Raw genomic sequence first — 10,186 nt, forward strand, 5'->3', positions numbered from 1 at the left:
TATGGGACATTCAAATTGTCTTCTTCTTTCTCTCTCTCTCCCTCCCACTCCCTTTATCCTTCTCTCTCCCTCCCACTCCCTTTATCCTTCTCTCTCCCTCTCACTCCCTTTATCCTTCTCTCTCCCTCCCACTCCCTTTATCCTTCTCTCTCCCTCCCACTCCCTTTATCCTTCTCTCTCCCTCCCACTCCCTTTATCCTTCTCTCTCCCTCCCACTCCCTTTATCCTTCTCTCTCCCTCCCACTCCCTTTATCCTTCTCTCTCCCTCCCACTCCCTTTATCCTTCTCTCTCCCTCCCACTCCCTTTATCCTTCTCTCTCCCTCCCACTCCCTTTATCCTTCTCTCTCCCTCCCACTCCCTTTATCCTTCTCTCTCCCTCCCACTCCCTTTATCCTTCTCTCTCCCTCCCACTCTCGTTAAAGGGCTGGTAGACCCTGATTAGAATGGGAGTGGGGGGAGTGAGCCACTGCTGAACATTTTTAATATATTGATTACCCCCTTAACAGAGAGAGGGAGAGGGAGAGAGAGAGAGAGAGAGAGAGAGAGAGAGAGAGAGAGAGAGAGAGAGAGAGAGAGAGAGAGAGAGAGAGAGAGAGAGAGAGAGAGAGAGAGAGAGAGAGAGAGAAAGAGAAAGAGAGGGGGAGCAAGAGAAAGAGAGGGGGAGCAAGAGAAAGAGAGGGGGAGCAAGAGAGGGACACTGAGAGGAAATGAAACAATTAATTAAAATGGTCCAAACAGTGAGTAGAAGTAAGTAGCCCAATACTATTTGCAACACACACACACAACACACACTCACGTACACACAATGTGAGGATACTGCGCTGCTCTGTCCAGGCCTGTATGAACTCCTCATATGAACATCACAAGTGTCGGGGCTCCGTGGTCACCATGGTAACAGGTTCAGGGGGGCAGTGCCATGGTGTGTGTGTTTGACTATGTGTGTGTGTGTGTGTGTGTGTGTGTGTGTGTGTGTGTGTGTGTGTGTGTGTGTGTGTGTGTGTGTGTGTGTGTGTGTGTGTGTGTGTGTGTGTGTGTGTGTGTGTGTGTGTGTGTGTGTGTGTATATATGTGTGCTATGACTGCGTGCACGAGTGTGTGTGCTCCTGTGTGTGTATGTGTGTGTGTGTGTCTACATGCAATGTGTTTGTGGTTGTGTGTGTTTGTGCCGCTGCCCAGTCCAGCTGTGGTAAAGAGAAAGAGAGAGAGAGAGAGAGCGAGCAGGAGAGAGAGAGAGAGAGAGAGAGAGAGAGCAGAGAGAGAGAGAGAGAGAGAGAGAGAGAGAGAGAGAGAGAGAGAGAGAGAGAGAGAGAGAGAGAGAGCGAGCAGGAGAGAGAGAGAGAGAGATGCAATTGGCTATACTAAAACTCTTTAACATCATACTTAGCTCTGGCATCTTCCCCAATATTTGGAACCAAGGACTGATCACCCCAATCCACAAAATTGGAGACAAATTTGACCCCAATAACTACCGTGGAATATGTGTCAACAGTAACCTTGGGAAAATCCTCTGCATTATTATTAACAGCAGACTCGTACATTTCCTCAATGAAAACAATGTACTGAGCAAATGTCAAATTGGCTTTTTACCAAATTACCGTACAACAGACCATGTATTCACCCTGCACACCTTAATTGACAACCAAACAAACCAAAACAAAGGCAAAGTCTTCTCATGCTTTGTTGATTTCAAAAAAGCCTTTGACTCAATTTGGCATGAGGGTCTGCTATACAAACTGATGGAAAGTGGTGTTGGGGTAAAACATATGACATTATAAAATCCATGTACACAAACAACAAGTGTGCGGTTAAAATTGGCAAAAAACACACACATTTCTTCACACAGGGTCGTGGGGTTAGACAGGGATGCAGCTTAAGCCCCACCCTCTTCAAAATATATATCAACGAACTGGCGCGGGCACTAGAAAAGTCTGCAGCACCCGGCCTCCCCTGCTAGAATCCGAAGTCAAATGTCTGCTGTTTGCTGATGATCTGGTGCTTCTGTCACCAACCAAGGAGGGCCTACAGCAGCACCTAGATCTTATGCACAGATTCTGTCAGACCTGGGCCCTGACAGTAAATCTCAGTAAGACCAAAATAATGGTGTTCCAAAAAGGTCGAGTCACCAGGACCACAAATACAAATTCCATCTCGACACTGTTGCCCTAGAGCACACAAAAAACTATACATACCTTGGCCTAAACATCAGCGCCACAGGTAACTTCCACAAAGGTGTGAACGATCTGAGAGACAAGGCAAGAAGGGCATTCTATGCCATCAAAAGAAACATAAATTTCAACATACCAATTAGGATTTGGCTAAAAATACTTGAATCAGTCATAGAGCCCATTGCCCTTTATGGTTGTGAGGTCTGGGGTCCGCTCACCAACCAAGACTTCACAAAATGGGACAAACACCAAATTGAGACTCTGCACGCAGAATTCTGCAAAAAATATCCTCCATGTACAACGTAACACACCAAATAATGCATGCAGAGCAGAATTAGGCCGATACCCACTAATTATCAAAATCCAGAAAAGAGCCATTAAATTCTACAACCACCTAAAAGGAAGCGATTCACAAACCTTCCATAACAAAGCCATCACAAACAGAGAGATGAACCTGGAGAAGAGTCCCCTAAGCAAACTGGTCCTGGGGCTCTGTTCACAAACACAAACACACCCTACAGAGCCCCAGGACAACAGCACAATTAGACCCAACCAAATCATGAGAAAACAAAAAGATAATTACTTAACACATTGGAAAGAATTAACAAAAAACAGAGCAAACTAGAATGCTATTTGGCCCTACACAGAGAGTACACAGCGGCAGAATACCTGACCACTGTGACTGACCCAAAATTAAGGAAAGCTTTGACTATGTACAGACTCAGTGAGCATAGCCTTGCTATTGAGAAAGGCCGCCGTAGGCAGACATGGCTCTCAAGAGAAGACAGGCTATGTGCTCACTGCCCACAAAATGAGGTGGAAACTGAGCTGCACTTCCTAACCTCCTGCCCAATGTATGACCATATTAGAGAGACATATTTCCCCAGATCACACAGATCCACAAAGAATTCGAAAACATATCCAATTTTGAAAAACTCCCATACCTACTGGGTGAAATTCCACAGTGTGCCATCACAGCAGCAAGATTTGTGACCTGTTGCCACGAGAAAAGGGCAACCAGTGAAGAACAAACACCATTGTAAATACAACCCATATTTATGCTTATTTATTTTATCTTGTGTCCTTTAATTATTTGTACATTGTGTATATGTATATATATATATATATATATATATATAATATGACATTTGTAATGTCTTTACTGTTTTGAAACTGTTGTATGTGTAATGTTTACTGTTAATTTTTGTTGTTTTTCACTTTATATATTCACTTTGTATGTTGTCTACCTCACTTGCTTTGGCAATGTTAACACATGTTTCCCATGCCAATAAAGCCCTTGAATTGAATTGAATTGAATTGAGAGAGAGAGAGAGAGAGAGAGAGAGAGAGAGAGAGAGAGAGAGAGAGAGAGAGAGAGAGAGAGAGAGAGAGAGAGAGAGAGAGAGAGAGAGAGAGAGAGAGAGAGAGGAGGTTGGGACCATGGGATGGGATGCCAACAAGAGGGGTCCACAGAAAAACATACAAGTGCTGACTGCTCAGTTTCCATGGAAACGGCCCCTCCCCCTTCTCCTCCCTCCCTCCTCATTGCACTTGCTAAAGCATGATGAGCCTTGCTCATACATCTCACCTTGTCTTAATAATGTCTGTCTATGTATTCCTGGTAGTGCTCGCATATTGTTGTCTCTATTTTTCAGTTGTGTTTATGCAATCATCTGACATCACAGTTCTGTGTGTGTGTGGACCCTCCGTCCATCTCCTCCCTCCCTCCCTCCCTCCCTCCCTCCCCACCCTCCCTCAATGCGTCAGTCAGTCAATGCGTTTCCTCGGTCATTGAGTCATGGCCTGTGGTTCTGTGGTTTCTTCCACATCCTCCGCTAAAACCTGGGGTCACACTGCATCCCTATGGACGTTCAGTGAAACTGCAACACAAAACTTGAAAATTAGATTTCCAAAAGAAGATGTGTGTGCTTGCCAGTCTTGAAGTATTTCTGGTTGTGAAATAGTAGAAGTAGTGGTAGTGACTGCAGTAGAACATGTTGTAGTAGTAATGGTAGTAATATGGTTGTTATAGGTGTCATGGCGTGGCCCTTTCTGGGTGTAGATCATGGCTTCCCCCTCTCTCACTCTCTCCTACACCCAGGTTCTGTTATCTCAGGTCATAAATTCCTGGCGGAGACTCTCTCCCCCTTTTCATGCAGAGAGAGAACACAGAGAGAACAAAGGACTTTGCGTGGCCGAACTCCTAGATCCCCAAAATGGGAAAATTCAACTCTATGTCCACTTGTGAGAATGTGGGAAGGGGCCGTGGACACTTAAGGGACAGTTATGTTGAAAGTGTTTCATTTGGTGACCTCATGAAGGACAGGAAACACACATAACTATATCTCTGAATATGCACATTTCTCAATTATGGTGTTTGCATCTAATTCTTGCATAAAATGAATGAGTAAAGATGAAACTTTGTGAAATTATGTAACGTGATGTTAACCTTTAATTTTGAGAGAATTGTATTCCCTGTAAAGTTGAACTAGTCAGTGGCCACGCCCCCGTGAGCAAAGACATGATCTGGCGTCATGGAACCACCTTTTCTATTGTTACGAATAAAACCCTCTCCTGAGGAAATCCTCTTCAGACCACGCATACTTCAGTGTAAGCTGAGGTGGCAAAAGTTTGTGTACCAAGGCTAAGCAAACCCACTGCAGGAGCTGTGATTGCAAATAGTTGAGTACCAAAACTAGAAAACTATGCAGCTTGGAGCATTGGCTACACCGTGTCATCCCGCCGAAGATGGTGCCTCTTCCTGTTCGGGCGGCGCTCGGCGCTCGTTGACGCCGGCCTATTAGCTGCCATCGATTCCTTTTTGTTTGTGTTAGTGTGGTCTAATTGGTTACACCTGTTTTGAGTTAAGTTTTGTTTGTGGGCTGTTTAAGGGCACTAGGCCCGCTGGATATTGTGGTCTAATTGGTTACACCTGTTTTGAGTTAAGTTTTGTTTGTGGGCTGTTTAAGGGCACTAGGCCCGCTGGATATTGTGGTCTAATTGGTTACACCTGTTTTGAGTTAAGTTTTGTTTGTGGGCTGTTTAAGGGCACTAGGCCCGCTGGATATTGTGGTCTAATTGGTTACACCTGTTTTGAGTTAAGTTTTGTTTGTGGGCTGTTTAAGGGCACTAGGCCCGCTGGATATTGTGGTCTAATTGGTTACACCTGTTTTGAGTTAAGTTTTGTTTGTGGGCTGTTTAAGGGCACTAGGCCCGCTGGATATTGTGGTCTAATTGGTTACACCTGTTTTGAGTTAAGTTTTGTTTGTGGCTGTTTAAGGGCACTAGGCCCGCTGGATATTGTGGTCTAATTGGTTACACCTGTTTTGAGTTAAGTTTTGTTTGTGGCTGTTTAAGGGCACTAGGCCCGCTGGATATTGTGGTCTAATTGGTTACACCTGTTTTGAGTTAAGTTTTGTTTGTGGGCTGTTTAAGGGCACTAGGCCCGCTGGATATTGTGGTCTAATTGGTTACACCTGTTTTGAGTTAAGTTTTGTTTGTGGGCTGTTTAAGGGCACTAGGCCCGCTGGATATTGTGGTCTAATTGGTTACACCTGTTTTGAGTTAAGTTTTGTTTGTGGGCTGTTTAAGGGCACTAGGCCCGCTGGATATTGTGCAGGCTTGTTCTCTGTTCATGGTGTTGGATTATTTTGTGGTTTCTATTTTTCCGGACAGTTTTAGTCCTGTTTGTTTGGACGGGTTATTTCATGCGCCCTTGTGTTTGGCATGTCCGTTTTCACTGTCTTTGGAATAAAGATCTACGTTGGGAACTAACCTGCTCTCTGCGCCTGACTCCTCCACCCACTATCCCTAGAAGCCTTAACACACAGCTGGAAATGGTTCAACTCTGAGACTTTCAATCCCTACAGAATAAGAGCAAATCTTAGATACTAATTACTAGTCTGCAAATAGAAATGATGTAAACCTGGGATGCGAATACCGACAACCGCCGAGACATCTACTCTAAGAGCATAACAACCGAGTGTCACGTTCGTCATAACGAGGAGACCAAGGCGCAGCGTGATAAGAATACATTCTTCGTTAATAAACGAAGAACACTAAACAAACTAACAAAACGAACCTGCCGCTAATTACAACAAGTGCTGACATGCAACTACACATAGACAATAACCCACAAAACACAATTTGGAAAATGGCAACAAAAACAGGATCCCCAATCAGAGACAACGATAAACAGCTGCCTCTGATTGGGAAACCAATTCAGGCCACTATAGACCTATATTTACCAAGATAGATAACTAAGGTCGGGGTGTGACACAGACACTATCAGGAGCCGCCGATAGAGCTACCACCATGAGTAACCAGAGACTCTCTGATGAGCTGACTCTCCCGCAGACGGACCGACGATTCCAACAAAGACAACAACGACATATGGGCGTAAATATATTGATTGCAATTATTCCCGAATGAGCGAGCGTTCATGTGCAAAGGATTAGCATTTCAATGAATATAATTATCCACTGTGTGTAGTGATCCATTTTGTCTTTGTAATGAATTTCCTCCTCTTCTTCCGAAGAGGAGAGGCGAAACGGATCAGAGGACCAATACGCGGCGTGGTAATTGTCCATGGTACTTTTTTAATGCGTAAAGGTACACATGAACAAACTAACAAAAAAAAACAAGAAATGTGAAACTCAAAACAGTCCTATCTGGTGCACACACAGAGACAGGAACAATCACCCACAAACACACAGTGAAACCCAGGCTACCTAAGTATGATTCTCAATCAGAGACAACTAATGACACCTGCCTCTGATTGAGAACCATACTAGGCCGAAACATAGAAATTCCCAAAACCTAGACAAACAAACATAGACTGCCCACCCAACTCACGCCCTGACCATACTAACTAAATACAAAACACAGAAAATAAAGGTCAGAACGTGACAGTACCCCCAAAGGTGCGGACTCCGGCCGCAAAACCTTGACCTATAGGGGAGGGTCTGGGTGGGCGTCTGTCCGCGGTGGCGGTTCTGGCGCGGGACGCGGACCCCACTTCACCATTGTCTTAGTCCGCTTTATTGTCCGCCTCCGTGGCTTTCTCACCATGGCAACCCCTCTCAATGACCCCAGTGGACAGAGGGGCAGCTCGGGACAGAGGGGCAGAAGCTCTGGACAGAGGGGCAGGGGCTCTGGCGCCTCTGGGCTGAGGGGCTCTGGCGCCTCTGGGCTGAGGGGCTCTGGCGCCTCTGGGCTGAGGGGCTCTGGCGCCTCTGGGCTGAGGGGCTCCGGCAGCGGCGCCGGACAGGCGGGAGGCTCCGGCAGTGGCGCCGGACAGGTGGGACGCTCCGGCAGTGGCGCCGGACAGGCGGGACGCTCCGGCAGCGGCGCCGGACAGGCGGGAGGCTCCGGCAGCGGCGCCGGGCAGGCGGGACGCTCCGGCAACGGCGCAGGACAGGCGGGACGCTCCGGCAGCGGCGCCGGACAGGCGGGACGCTCCGGCAGCGGCGCCGGACAGGCGGGAGCACCTGCAGGGAGGAGACAGAGAGACAGCCTGGTGCGTGGAGCTGCCACAGGAGGCAGCGGCGCCGGACAGGCGGAACGCTCCAGCAGCGGCGCCGGACAGGCGGGAGGCTCCGGCAGCGGCGCCGGACAGGCGGGAGGCTCCGGCAGCGGCGCCGGACAGGCGGGAGGATCCGGCAGCGGCGCCGGACAGGTGGGAGGCGCCGGACAGGCGGGAGGCTCCAGCAGCGCCGCCGGACAGGCGGGACGCTCCGGCAGCGGCGCCGGACAGGCGGGACGCTCCGGCAGCGGCGCCGGACAGGCGGGACGCTCCGGCAGCGGCGCCGGACAGGCGGGACGCTCCGGCAGCGGCGCCGGACAGGCGGGACGCTCCGGCAGCGGCGCCGGACAGGCGGGAGCACCTGCAGGGAGGAGACTGAGAGACAGCCTGGTGCGTGGAGCTGCCACAGGAACCACCAGGCTGGGGAGACCTTCAGGAGGCTTGGTGTTAGGAGGAGCCTGAAAGACCGGGCTGTGGGGGAGCACTGGAGCTCTGGTGCGCAACCTTGGCACCACTTCCCCAGGCTGAACAACTACTCTAGCCCGGACCCTCCAGAGTGCAGGCACAGGTTGAACCGGGCTGTGGGTAAGCACGGGAGATCTAGTGCTTACTACACGCACCTCTCCCCTAGGCTCCACTCCCACAGTTGCCCGGTACGAGCGGAGCGCAGGCAGAGGACGCACTGCACCCTCCCAGCGCCCCGGAGACACAGCACGCAGAGCCGGCGCAGGATAACCTGGACCAAGACTGCGTACCGGCGACCAGACCCGCTGAGCAGGCACCATACGCCCTGGCTCAATGCCCACACTCGCATGGCACTCTCGGGGGGCTGCCCTATAGCGCACCGGGCTATGGACACGCACTGGCGACACCGTGCGCTTAACCGCATAACACGGTGCCTGACCAGTAATGCGCTGCTTATCATAAGCACGAGGAGTGAGCTCAGGTCTGCTACCTGGCTTAGTACCACACCTCGTGTGCCCCCCCCAAAAAAATTTTTGGGGCTGCCTCTCGTACCTGTCGCACTGCCGTGCTGGCTTCGCCAACCTCATTCTCCTGTAACCTTCCTTGCATTGCTCCATCGAATCCCAGGCGGGCTCCGGCACTCTCCCTGGGTCGACCGCCCACCTATCTATCTCCTCCCAAGTTGTGTAGTCCAGATTCTGCTCTGATGCTGGCCGCTGTTGTTGCTGCTGCTGCTGCTGCTGTCGTCGCTGTCCTTTACCACGCCGCTTGGTCCGATTTTGGTGGGTGATTCTGTAATGAATTTCCTCCTCTTCTTCCGAAGAGGAGAGGCGAAACGGATCAGAGGACCAATACGCGGCGTGGTAATTGTCCATGGTACTTTTTTAATGCGTAAAGGTACACATGAACAAACTAACAAAAAAAAACAAGAAATGTGAAACTCAAAACAGTCCTATCTGGTGCACACACAGAGACAGGAACAATCACCCACAAACACACAGTGAAACCCAGGCTACCTAAGTATGATTCTCAATCAGAGACAACTAATGACACCTGCCTCTGATTGAGAACCATACTAGGCCGAAACATAGAAATTCCCAAAACCTAGACAAACAAACATAGACTGCCCACCCAACTCACGCCCTGACCATACTAACTAAATACAAAACACAGAAAATAAAGGTCAGAACGTGACAGTCTTTCCCGCTCTTTTTCTGTCAACACCCCTTTGTCCACCAAGCCGTCATATGGGTTTAGCCCACTAGGAAATCTTCCCTATCATTGTTAGTAACCAATATCTACTGTTTGTTTGTTTATGCATTTCTGTGATTAGTAAATAAATGATTAAGCCAATTGGCATATGGGTGATTTATAGTAAAGGCTGGGTGCGTGCAGATAACCAACCATTTACGACGTTCAGATGAGACTGACGTGAGGTAAAGAATAATTCACTAATTAGAAGACTAATTGATCAGATATTAAAATATCTGAAGAGTTATTTTCGGAAAATTATAACTTCGTAATCTAACGATTTTCCGTGGTGCCCCGACTTCCTAGTTAATTACATTTACATGATTAGTTTAATCACGTCATAATAATGACATAGAATTGATTTGATATAAATTGCAGTCTTCACATGTAAGGATGCCAAAGACACGACATAAGCTATGGGTTGGTTATAGTGACCTGTTTTGGGGTGGTTTGTAGGTGGGGAGTTAGTATAGTGGATTATAGTGGGCTAGTATAGAGTGAGTACTACAGTGTCTTAAGCCATATTATCTGCTGTAAAGCTCTATGTGGGCGGGAATATTAAAGCTAAAGGGAATATTAAATATTAAAGCACGTTCTAGGCCAGGTATGGAGACGGTCAGTTTACTGGATTTGAAATCAAATAAAACTTTGCTATAATTCAGTAAGAACACGACTGTCATTTGACATTTGTTTGTATTACTGCACCGCACATTGATAACTAGAAAATGTCAGAAAGGTCTGTGCTTGCTAGTGGTCTTGAAGTATTTCTCGTTGTGGTAAT

Source organism: Oncorhynchus keta, chromosome 10 (assembly GCF_023373465.1).
Source record: "Oncorhynchus keta strain PuntledgeMale-10-30-2019 chromosome 10, Oket_V2, whole genome shotgun sequence".
NCBI lineage: Eukaryota > Metazoa > Chordata > Actinopteri > Salmoniformes > Salmonidae > Oncorhynchus > Oncorhynchus keta.